The sequence below is a fragment of the Sminthopsis crassicaudata genome, chromosome 1 (genome assembly GCF_048593235.1).
Source record: "Sminthopsis crassicaudata isolate SCR6 chromosome 1, ASM4859323v1, whole genome shotgun sequence".
Taxonomy (NCBI): Eukaryota; Metazoa; Chordata; class Mammalia; order Dasyuromorphia; family Dasyuridae; genus Sminthopsis; species Sminthopsis crassicaudata.
Window position 1 is genome coordinate 69,606,143 of NC_133617.1, and position 12,406 is coordinate 69,618,548.

A 12,406-nucleotide genomic window follows, 5' to 3' on the forward strand; every position below is an offset into this window, starting at 1 on the left:
GCTGGGGGAAGGGCATGGCTATAAATAGGCCTATTTATAAGCAAGTGCAAAGAAATCTTGTGAAGCTTTGTCTAAGTGAAGGCAAGAGGGTTAGAAGAGACTTAGACCCAAGTGTCCAGCTCCCCACTTCCCTGCTCCCTGATTTCCTAACCAACTTCTATTTGGTACTTTTTATGTCCTCTGGGAAGCTGCCACTCTGCCCTGCCCCAGTCTGAGAGATAATGAATCAATCAATCAATCAATCAATCACTAAACATTTATTAAACACTTACTATGTGCTAAGCATCATGCTTGATGAAGACAACACAAAGATATAAAATGAGATAACTCCTGTCCTCAAGAATTTAGGAGCCCCCTTCATTCGTCCTGCTCTGTTCTCTTCACTTGGAAAATATGATGAGATTATTTGGAAATTCTCAAATAGAGAGATGAATAATCACAGATTGAAGGATGTCAGAGTTGGCAGATACCACTGAAAGCAACTAGTCCAACTCCATTCAACAGAGGAAACTTAAGGCCCAGAGAAGGACAATCATCTATTTGGGGTTACAGATTATAGGAATATAAGATTTAGGCCTGGAAGAAACTTTAGAAATTATCAAATTCCTTGTCTGATGGATAAAGAAACTGAAATTCAGGAGGCAAGGGTGGATGAGTGCTGGTCTTGCCTGGGAGTCAGAAAGGCCTGGGTTAAAATGTTATCTGGCTCTGTGTTTCTAGACAAGCCATTTAAACTCTTTCAGCCTCAGTTTCCTTATCTGTAAAATGAGTAGAATATTATCCATCTGAGAATAGAATGAGACAACATATCTAAAACACTTTGCAAACCTTAATGGGATAATAGTGATAGCTATTATTATTATTATCATCAAAGGACTTGACTAAGATCATGAGATTAAGTAGCTTAAGACTTGATCCAATGCATCCCAAATCTCAGCTCAGAGCTCATTCCAACATACCAATGCTGACAATGCTGGATTTCTTTTTTCCCCTTTTCCCATTTTCCCCCCCTAGGGAGATAGCCAGTGGGGTTCCCCTTTCTTGCTTAAGTCAACATGGAATAGTGGAAAGACTATTGTATTTGGAGATAGAGGGATTTGTGTTAAAATCCCAGCTTGACTCATTTATCAAGGCACTAAATCTCTGGACTTCAATTGGCTCATCTGTAAAAACTGAACCAGACGACCCCCAAAGGTCCCCTAAATCTATCATCTAATTCTAAATCTATCATTCTATTAGGATCAGAGAAAATTAAGCCAGAAATCTCTGGGAAGACTGTAGCATATTAGCATTTGGAAAAAGAGGACAAGGGCCCAAATTCTTTATACTTGGGTGACCCTGAACAAAGGATCCCCCTTGCTTAGACCTCAGCTTGCTCATGTATAAAATGATGGCATTGGATTAGTTGACTCATAAGATCTCTTCTTCCTCTAAACTTTATGGATCTACAAACATTTTTTGCACATGTGGGTCCTTTTACCTTTTTTATGATCTCTTTGAGATACAGACCCAGTAGAGACACTGCTGGATCAAAGGATATGCCCAGTTTGATAGCCCTTTGAGCACAATTTCATATTGCTCTTCAGAATGGTTGAAAAACATTTGTAGCAGCTCTTTTTGTCATGGCAAGGAATTGAAAATTGAGTAGATGCCTATCAGTAGGGGAATGGCTGAATAAGTGATGATATATGAATGTTATGGAAAATTATTGTTCTGTAAGAAATGACCAACAGGATGATTTCAGAAAGGCTGGAGAAACTTACATGAACTGAAGGTAAGTGAAATGAACAGGACCAGGACATCATTGTACACAGAAACAAGATTATACCATGATTAATTCTGGTGGATGTGGCTCTTTTCAACATCGAGATGATTCAGGCCAGTTCCAATGATCTTATGATGAAGAGAGCCATCTGCACTCAGAGTGAGGATTGTGGGGACTGAGTGTGGATCCCACAACATAGCATATTCATTTTTTTGGTTGTTGTTTGCTTATTTTTTTTTCCTTTTTGATCTGATTTTTTGGGGGCAGCATGATAATTATGGAAATATGTATAAGGAGGGATTAGGGGGAAGGGAGGGAGAAAAAATTTTGGAACACAAGATTTTGCAAGAGTGAATGTTGAAAATTACTTTGCATATATTTTGAAAATAAAAAGCTTTAAAAAGAAAAAAAAAGAAAACAGATTAAAATTTTAAGAATAAATAAATAAACTTTATGGATCCTAGTGCTTCTCCTAAGAATGAAAATAAGGTAAGATGGACATCTAGCCTGGGTCTGTCTGTCTGAACATCTCAGAGTTATGTTCTTAACTGGAGGACAGAGTTGGAGGCCTGGTTGGAGGTGGGGGGAGGTTTGGAGGATATAAAAGAAAGGGAGGAGGGAGGAGGGGAAAGAGCCTAGCAGGGCACAGGGGGACAGGGAGGAGAGAATGGGGAGGGCCTGAGCTGGGTTGATAGCAAACAGGAAACTCTGCAGGGCTCAGCTATAAAATAAACTTCTCTGTTTGGCATTTCCTGCCCCATGGTCTCTCCTGTGCTGCTCTTCCCCATTCATCTGTTGTCAGCTAGAAAAATTCTGCTAGGGCAAGGGACTAGGGCAAGAGTGGGGAGAGGTTTGGGGAGGATAAAGGCACCAGAGATGATCTAATCCAACCCCACTATTTTATAGATGAGCAAACAGAGGTTGTAAGAGACGGGGATGAGATTTGGCTATAGTCAGACAGCTAATCAGAAAGGTCGAGATTTGAACCTGAGGTTTTTTGACACCAATCTAGGGCTCTCTCTGAGAAAAGTTATAAGGCAGAGTGCTTTCATGCTATACTTGCTTCTATGGCGAAAAGGAGCCTAGAGATAGGAGACATTGAAGTTCTATGGAAAGGCCATGAGAGTGAGATGCAGGGGACCCACTTTGAGTCTGGACTTAGCAATTTACTACTCAAGTAATTTCAGAAAAGTAATTTCCTCTCATAGCCTCAGTTTTACCATCTGTAAAAGGAAAGACTAAATTAGATGACTTCGGAGGGTTCACATCTATGACTCTTTGGCCCTGGAGATATCCAGCATAGGTCCTCAATGCACAAGTAGCTCTTTTCCTTCTCCATGATCAAGAGTGGGAAAATCCTGATTCTGTTTTGTTACAGAGACTTAGGAACATTTCTCTACCCTGGGCTCCAGGAAATGGGGATAGAGAGTCATCAGCTGTCATGGCCCATTCCAATTCCAAGAAATTCATTCTTGGCCCTGAGGCCTTACTCTTCTAAAAATAAACATGCCATCTCTACTACTCTGCCCCCTGTGTTACTTGTATCCCCTCTCCTCATCTGGGGAAGAACTACCATCCATGATGGGTCCTTAATATCATGTGTTTTTATGGCTGGAAGAAACCTTGGAAATCATTTTGTCCAACCTCCTCATTTGTACACATGGAGAAACGAAGACTCACTTGCTATGACTAAACTCATAGCAGGAGTAAGTAATGCCAAGACTAGAATTTCAAGCCTTTTCACACTTAGTGGCAAATTCTTTTTTTCAGGCAATTCCCCTTTCAGCCACCCAGCATCTTCATTTCCCCCTTTTCTTCTCAATGATTTAATTTCCCAAACTTCCCACCTGGCCATTCACAGACTTCTGTTGGTCTGTTTAGCCCTAGTAACCCACAACCTAGTAACTGTTTCTGCTTTCTGTTCTTTGGCCTCTCCCTTCCTTAGCACCCCAGGCTGCTGGCACTAAGGCCCCTGGCATGGAAAAAGAGAGCCATGGACTGGTTTCCAGATGCTCCACAGTGCCTGCTGAAGGCATGGCATCCTGCCTCGCCCAAGAATCCACAGCTGGAAGGAGCCCTCAATACCATCTAGACCAAGCCCTTCACTGTGCAAAGACAGTAACCCAGAGAGAGGAAGTTAAATTGCCAGTGGTAAGACAGGGGCTGATAATATTGCTGTCCCTGATTTGAAGCAGTGGGACGTGATGGATAGAGTGAGTAGGCTTTGGAGTGAGGAACAATCCCGGGACAAATCTTACCTTTGTTATGTTCTGGTGATGTGACTCTGGGTATGACACAATCTTTCAGTGCTTCCCTGATCCCATCAGGTCCAAAACCATGAGCTGCAGTGCAGTTGATTTGCTCAAGTCAATAAGTACACATTTAAGGTCTACTATTTGCCTATGGGTGTTATGTTTTGGGCCAGAAATGTTTTGGGTTTCTTCCTTGAAAGATCTATGCAGGCTAACGTGGAGGGAACCATTAAGGGGAGGGGATCAATAATAATAATGGCAGCCCAGATGGCACAGTGGATAGAGTTCTGGACTTGTCAATAAGACCTGAGTTCAGGGACAGCTGGGTGGCACAAAGGATAGACCACCAGCCCTGAAGTCAGGAGTTCCTGAGTTCAAATCTAGTCTCAGACACTTAACACTTCCTAGCTGTGTGTAACCCTGGGCAAGTCACTTAACCCAAATTGCCTCAGCAAAAAAAAAAAAAAAAAAAAAAAAAAAAAGATCTGAATTCAAATATAACTACTAGCTATATGACTCTGGGCAAATAATTTATCCCCTGCCTCAGTTTCCCCATTTATAAAATGGGGATAATAATGGCACTAGGGATTCTTGTGACAATAAAGTAAGATAAATTAAATAAAGTCCTTTTTAAGATTTAGAGCAATGTGTAAATAGTTGCTATTAATGTTATTGTTATTATCAACAATGATAGTTACAATTTACATAATAGTTAACTTTTATATAACACATTAAGATTTGCAAAGTACTGGCTTTACTCAACAGTGTGGTGATTTAAGCAATTCCAACAGACTTGGGATGGAAAATGCCATCTGCATCTAGGGAGAGAACTATGGGGACTCAATGTGGAGCGAAGCATGGTAATTTTTTATTTGTTGTTTTTTTTCTTTCTTTCTTATGGCTTTTTCCCTTTTGGTCTGATTTTTCTGACAAATATGGAAATATGTTTAAAAGGACTGCACATGTTTAATTTAGACTGCTTGGTGTTTTGGGGAGAGGAGAGGTAAGACAGGGAGGGAGAAGAATTTGGAACACAAAGTCTTACAGAGATGAATGTTGAAAACTGTCGTTACATGTATTTGGGGAAAAAGAACTATTGAAATTAAAGAAAAAGATTTGCAAAGTACTTTACATATGTTATCTCATTTGATCCTGGTAATGTCATCAAATGTTTTGGGAAATAAATGCTGTTAGTTCCACCATTTTGCAGATGAGGAAGCTAAGATTTAGGTACTAATTCAGGTTCACATAGCTAGTAAGTAGTAGAGTTAGCATTCAAATCTAAGCCGTGGTTTTCCAATCCTACCCAATCATGATGCCCAAGATTGATACATCTCAGAACGAACAAGTGAGTGAATAATGAGTTGGTCAAGATGCCTTCTGAAGGCAGGTTATTTGTGGAGAATTACTTACCTAGTCTTCATCCCAATGTTCTCCACTTTGAACAAGCAGGAGTTCCCTGGTGTCCTTGAAATGATGAGAGAATATATTAGAAGTTGGCCCTGCGCTTCAGAATGGTGTCTTCTTAGGCTTGGGATCGTCCAAGATTGGATGGCTGATCAGTGGGTAAAGCAATAAGGGCAGCATCTAGGGGACCTGTGGCCTGTGAGGTAAAGACCAACAGACTTCTGCGAGACAAATGAATGGTTAGCATACTCAGAGAGCCATGGAGTGAAGTGACTGCAGACCTCAGATCACTCCCATTGCTTTTAAGAGATTTATGTATATGTCCATTTATCTATCTACCTATCTATACATGTATCCATATCTATGCCTCTATCTATCCATCTATCTATCTATCTAGGCAGTCATCTATCAATCTATCCACCTATCTCTATCTATCTATCTGTCTGCTGTCTATGTACATCTCTCTCTCTTTATTCATTTGTTTCTTTATTTTTAGAGCATGGGTCTTCCTAGTTTGACCAAGCTGAAAGTAAAGTGGCCCCTTAGGAGCCTGATCCCAATCTTGATACACCTGGAAGCTCTGTCTGCTTTATTTTTCCGAGCAGAGCTGGCTCATCCACCTCAACTGGCCCACTCCTTCTTAGGCAGACTTATAGCCCTCTGCTCTCCAGGACGCACCCTACTGATCCCAGACACTCCATCAACTTAACCCCTCAGCTGCAGCTCAGATCTCTTGAACTTAAGCCAGTCACTAGCTTCAGCTTCCACCACTAGCTGGGACTCTGGGCATATACCAGACCTGGCTCATTTTCGGCTTTTATTTTTTTATTTTTAGCTTTTTTGTTGCCTTGTGTTTTTCCAGCACAATCAATCCCCTTAGCTCCCCCAAATCATTCCTTAGGTAACCTGGGCCAACCAACAATTCTAATTATGTATGTGACAAAGAAAAACATTTAGTTAAGACCAACTGAGATAGTGACCAAGTCTAACAGGATAGATCACATTCTACATCCATAGTCCCCCATCTCTTTACTGAAAGAACCTCTGAGGCTTTTCCATTTGGATCCTATTCAGTTCTTATCTGACATTGGCCAGATGCTGAACAGTCTGGCTGGGGAAACCATGCATTGGGATTTAGGCTCATATAATTCCTTACCCTTTCCTGCTTGGACGTCCCATCTCATTGTACATGCATTCCTTTCCCTGATGTTAGCCTAGAAAAGACTAACACAAGAATGTGAAAACTCAGGAGACTGACATTATAATGATACCACTATAGTGAAAAGAGGACTTGTGAGAACTGGGATGATGCTCCAGCTCCACAACTAGACCTCAATTTTCCATCTGTAAAATGGAGCTGATAAAAATTGTACCACCTACCTCACAGGATTATTGTGAGGAACAGGTCTCATAAACCTTATGACTCTAAATAAATAGGAGACAGTATTATTCTTATGATGATGTTTCCAACTTGTACCAGGGGTTGAGAGAGAGAGTGGATTAAGTTCTAGTAGACTAAAACAGAACTTGATGTTAAGAACATTTCTCCTCATGTCTTGGTATTAGCTGGGTTTTTTGCAAGGTTTTCCCTTTATTTGGATAGGGACTGATGCAGAGAGGAAAGTCTGGGGAAATTCCCTTCTCCATATAGTCCCCCAGTGATGCACAACCTTCCCTGTTATTGCCTCCCTCATCAGTAATAGCTGGATTCATTGGCCCACATGTTGAACAAATCCAGACAGAGTCAGTCCTGAGTGACCCCTGTGACCTTGCTCAACTTTTGGGTAAGGTGCTAAGGTAGGTTTCAGGAAAGAGCTTGGTGCCTTTAGGACTAAATCCATCTCTTACAATCTATTCCCATCCTGTGAAAGCTACCCCCATCTCCCAAAGGTGCTTTAATGGGGAAGAGTTAAATATATACTAATCCTACCTCCTCAACAAAAGATCTACAAATTAGGATTATCTTACCCTCTTTGGGACCCTCATTTATGTTTTGTTTTGTTTTGTTTGTTTTTGGTTTTTTGGTTTTGTTTTTTTTTTTTTAAGCAGAGATATTGAAGCAAATGAGGTTGTCACTTGCCTAGGGTCACTCAGTAAATATCTGAGACCATATTTGAAGTCATGAAGGTGAGTCTTACAGGCCTGGCCCTCTGTCCACCATGCTATCTAGCTGTCCAAATAGACTGTTTTACTCTTATCTTATAAAAACAAATGGAATTTGGAATTTGGTGGCAGTACCTCTCCAACCTCTCTATGTTTCGGTGCCAATAAATTCCTTTTGTCTTATTTCTTGAGTTTTCTTTTAACTGGCCAAGGCAAAGACCAAACCAGGATTTTCTTTCAACAATTTTGGCATGGCTATTACTGGATTACTGAGTGAGTCTGATGAGGTCTACAATTGGGGTACCTAAATGAAATTAGGTTTAATTGAGGTCTAGTGGCAGGTTCGGGGTACAGGGAGTCAAATAGAGCTCCCCTGCAACCTCTTTGGATTAAATGCAAGAATACAGAGTTAAATGAGGTCTAGCAGTGGTGCAAGAGTCCCCGGTAAAGGAATTTACAGACCCGAAAATCTAGATTGATAAAAGAGGTTTATTATGGGATTTGGAAGTAAAGTCTAGTTAGTAAAGTTGAAGGTAGAGATAAAAGGAACCAGAGTTCCAGTGGCCAGAAATCCTTTGACATGGAAGGCCTAAGGAGCCCCAGATTCACTCTTGGCTGGGTTTCAGCCAGGGTTAGAATTTGAATTGAATTCAATGGGTTTCAGAACTGAGCCAGATAAAGATGAAACAGTTTGTGTTTAGGGTGGAGTCCCCTCCCTGAGGCAGAATCCAAGGAGGTTTTCTCTTTTAAGGATTTTTCAGAGTTTTGGGGTTTCCTCGTCAAGTCTACCATCCAACACTTTTGTTTGATTGTGTGTTGGAGTGTCTTCTTTGAGGTTAGTCAGCCACAAAGAGGTCAGAGAATTAAACTTCCCAAATTCAATGTTAGGGTACAGGGGTACAGAAGTACTAGAAAATACTGGGTTCTTAGAGATCATTATTGATCACAAAATAGAAGATTTTGATTACATCAAACTAAAAAGTTTCTGTACAAATAATACTAATGCAAACAAGATTAGAAGGGAAGTAACAAATTGGGAAAATATTTTTAAAAACAAAGGTTCTGACAAAGGTCTCATTTCCAAAATATATAGAGAACTGACCCTAATTTATAAGAAACCGAACCATTCTCCAATTGATAAATGGTCAAAGGATATGAACAGACAATTCTCAGAGGAAGAAATTGAAACTATATCCACTCACATGAAAGAGTGTTCCAAATCACTACTGATCAGAGAAATGCAAATTAAGACCACTCTGAGATACCACTACACACCTGTCAGATTGGCTAAGATGACAGGAACAAATAATGATGAATGTTGGAGGGGATGTGGGGAAACTGGGACACTAATACATTGCTGGTGGAGTTGTGAAAGAATCCAGCCATTCTGGAGAGCAATTTGGAACTATGCCCAAAAAGTTATCAAACTGTGCATACCCTTTGACCCAGCAGCGCTACTACTGGGATTATATCCCAAAGAAATACTAAAGAGCAGAAAGAGACATATATGTGCCAAAATGTTTGTGGCAGCTAGAAACTGGAAGATGAATGGATGTCCATCAGTTGGAGAATGGTTGGGTAAATTATGGTATATGAAGGTTATGGAATATTATTGCTCAGTAAGAAATGACCAGCAGGAGGAATACAGAGAGGCTTGGAGAGACTTACATCAACTGTTGCTGAGTGAAATGAGCAGAACCAGGAGATCACTGTACACTTCAACAACAATACTGTATGAGGATGTATTCTGATGGAAGTGGAAATCTTCAACATAAAGAAGATCCAACTCACTTCCAGTTGATCAATGATGGACAGAGGTAGCTGCACCCAGAGAAGAAACACTGGGAGGGGAATGTAAATTGTTAGCACTAATATCTGTCTGCCCAGGTTGCATGTACCTTCGGATTCTAATGTTTATTGTGCAACAAGAAAATGATATTTGCACACATGTATTGTACCTAGTCTATATTGTAACACATGTAAAATGTATGGGATTGCCTGTCATGGGGGGAGGGAATAGAGGGAGGGGGGGATAATTTGGAAAAATGAATACAAGGGATAATATTATAAAAAATATATATATAATAATAAAAAATTTAAAAAAATAAAATATTTGTAAACAATAACTAGAGTTGTAAGGTGCCTCAAAAGAATTTATAGGATTAGACCATCTCCAAATCAAGGGGTAAAGATTTTATTATACCACTGACTAGCAGGCTAAGTTTCAAAAGGGAATTAGTGATTAACAAGGAGAAAGAAAAAAGCTAAATTCTGTATTAGAAGTCACAATTAACAAAGTAGACTCAATATCCAGAATGAAGGCAGGCAAAGTTCCTAGAGAACTTGATGCCATAATGGGAACAGTTCCTAATGAACTTGCCATAACAAGAGGAAGGAGGGAATGATCTGATGCCATAAGGTAGGCTAAATTCCTTTAAAAGTTAATGAAGAAGTGGGTACCAATAGGTTCTTTTATAGGAGAAAAATAACCTCAGAGGTTGACAATATAACTCGTCCTTAGGATACACTAACTGGGGTCATGATAATTTTTGTCAATACAAGGAATCAAACAAGGGCCCACTGCAATAAAGACCCACTTAAGGATAAGAAAAGTCCCACTTAAGAACAAACGGCCACTTAAGGAGAGATCATCCTGTTTGTGTTCTTCTCTGCTAGCCTTAGGAAATAGCTTGACTTCCTGATTGTATACAGTATTTCAGGCCCTCTCCTGTTAATGCCCCTCCCTAAGGTCCACCTAAACACTGGGTTGTTAGAAGGGACATAGCCTTTGATGGGGTCTTATTCACCCCATCATCAGGAAGGATAAGGAGAAATAGGTGTCTGACCTCAAAAATGCCCGAATGTGCAGAAAAAGGAGTAGCAATGAGGAGTAGATGATTTTGTCCAACACTAAATACACTAGGCTTCCACAAGGCAAGGGGGATGATCTTGCCCAACATGCAAAGGCATCCATATGGGATCAGCATAGAGTAAACTTCCTGCTGGCTCCTACAATGTCAAGTTGTTAAAAACTTGGGATGGGGGAAACTACCTGTTCAATGTAGAATATCTAAAACTTGATTAGTAGAGCTCAGTTTGAACTGGAATTGGTACTTAGAAGCAAATTTATTTAGATAAATATAGAACTTCTGAACTTGAAGTGTTATGTTTTATTTCTGTGGTGTTAAACATGTTGTAAACAATGTCTATGTTTTATGTCTTGGAAAATCCAAAGTGACTTTTTCCTGCAATCTGATCAGTGAAAGGAGAAAGCAATGTTAGGGCCTTCAGAAAGAGATCTCTCTCTCTCTCTCTCTCTCTCTCTCTCTCTCTCTCTCTCTCTCTCTCTCTCTCTCTCTCTCTCTCTCTCTCTCTCTCTGTCTCTCTCTGTCTCTCTGTCTCTCTCTCTGTCTCTCTCTCTGTCTCTCTCTTTCTCTCTCTCTCTCTCTCTCTCTCTCTCTCTCTCTTCCCTTTCTCCTTCTTTCTCTTTCTTTTCCTTTCCCTTTTCTTCTCCTTTTCCCTCTCATTGACCCCCATCCTCTCTCTGTTTCTCTCCCTCCTCTCCCTCTTTCTCTTTCTCTCTTTGCATTTCTAACTCTGGCTAAATTTGGAAGGAGACAAGAGACTCAGATTAGAAGGAAGGGAATCTTTGCTCCCAGTCTGTAGCAACTTATGGCACTAAAAAACTAGAAACTATAATTTGTAACTCAAATATAATAGCTTTACTGTAAAATTCCAAATTATGGCAATTGCTGAAATTAATGGATTTTGCAGGATTATAGATTAAAGTTAAGTGCAAACAACCCATTTCCTTTTCCTGGATGGTGATAGTGATGCTGTTCTAGTGGCAGGGCAGAGGGTTGTGGGAATCCTTTTTTGGTCAGAGGTACAGGTCCAATGTGAAAGAATTCACGAATCCCAAAATATTAGTGGCAAAAAAGGAAGTTTTATTGGTATTGAGAAGTCAGCTTTGCTAGAAGGCAGACTTTCTCAGTGGCAAAATCCTGGTGGGGAAATAGAGGTCCTAGCAGAGAAATCCTGGCAGAGAAATAGAAATTAACACTGAGAAAAAAAGATCTCTTCACAGTGGGCAGGAGTCCTAGTAGGCAACTGTGCCAAGAGACAAAGCATACTACTTTGGACTGCTGCAAAAATATGGAGTTTAGAATTGTCCTTTATAGAAGAATGAGGCTAAAACTTCCAGCTGAAAAGAAAGCCAATGCCCCTGGCCTAGATACCTGTGATGCAGGTTGTGGTCCCTTTAAGAAACTAGTTCTTAGAGATCATTATTGATCACAAAATAGAAGATTTTGATTACATCAAACTAAAAAGTTTCTGTACAAATAATACTAATGCAAACAAGATTAGAAGGGAAGTAACAAATTGGGAAAATATTTTTAAAAACAAAGGTTCTGACAAAGGTCTCATTTCCAAAATACATAGAGAACTGACCCTAATTTATAAGAAACCGAACCATTCTCCAATTGATAAATGGTCAAAGGATATGAACAGACAATTCTCAGAGGAAGAAATTGAAACTATATCCACTCACATGAAAGAGTGTTCCAAATCACTACTGATCAGAGAAATGCAAATTAAGACCACTCTGAGATACCACTACACACCTGTCAGATTGGCTAAGATGACAGGAACAAATAATGACAAATGTTGGAGGAGATGTGGGGAAATTGGGACACTGATGCATTGTTGGTGGAGTTGTGAAAGAATCCAGCCATTCTGGAGAGCAATCTGGAATTATGCCCAAAAAGTTATCAAACTGTGCATACCCTTTGACCCAGCAGCGCTACTACTGGGATTATATCCCAAAGAAATACTAAAGAGCAGAAAGAGACATATATGTGCCAAAATGTTTGTGGCA

The 12,406-nt window shown here is 40.1% G+C and overlaps 1 protein-coding gene across 5 annotated transcripts in view; it reads right to left on the reverse strand.

Moving 5' to 3' along the window:
- ADGRE5 (adhesion G protein-coupled receptor E5) overlaps positions 1 to 12,406 on the reverse strand; it is a 76,628-nt gene that overhangs the window by 51,408 nt on the left and 12,814 nt on the right. For 4 of the 5 annotated variants that reach the window (XM_074310052.1, XM_074310078.1, XM_074310088.1 and 1 more), the window contains exon 2: positions 5,431 to 5,484. The gene's annotated coding sequence lies outside the window, so the exon portion shown is untranslated. Of the gene's footprint in view, positions 1 to 5,430; positions 5,485 to 6,580; positions 6,598 to 12,406 lie in introns of those variants that run through there. The other variant, XM_074310058.1, reaches the window with a different exon arrangement.